General features: G+C 39.1%; 1 pseudogene; it reads left to right on the forward strand.

Moving 5' to 3' along the window:
- LOC119588917 overlaps positions 1 to 335 on the forward strand; it is a 4,126-nt pseudogene that overhangs the window by 1,286 nt on the left and 2,505 nt on the right.

A 335-nucleotide genomic window follows, 5' to 3' on the forward strand; every position in this document is an offset into this window, starting at 1 on the left:
TCCAGTCTGCTAGATTAAAAAGCATGTACTAAACTGCTCACACGCCTCAGCAGGCTCTCAACATCGCCTAGACAGAAAACAGGAAAAGCATAATACAAAGTCGTTAAGTTGAAATTGAAAACATGCTGACATTCCCAAACCATAATGAGGCGAACACGGTTACTACAATGATGGTTGGAAAGGTTGTTTATTAGAGTAGTACTGATGGAGTTGAAGCCCCCTACACAAAAATTCGTATTCACCATAAGTATTCTTTCTGTCCTTGTATAAAGCAAGAATATATGCCCCTGGCTTCTGCTGGAATATTTGGTGCTGTAAAAACATAACTATAACAC

This window comes from Penaeus monodon, chromosome 24 (genome assembly GCF_015228065.2).
Source record: "Penaeus monodon isolate SGIC_2016 chromosome 24, NSTDA_Pmon_1, whole genome shotgun sequence".
NCBI classification, from domain to species: domain Eukaryota; kingdom Metazoa; phylum Arthropoda; class Malacostraca; order Decapoda; family Penaeidae; genus Penaeus; species Penaeus monodon.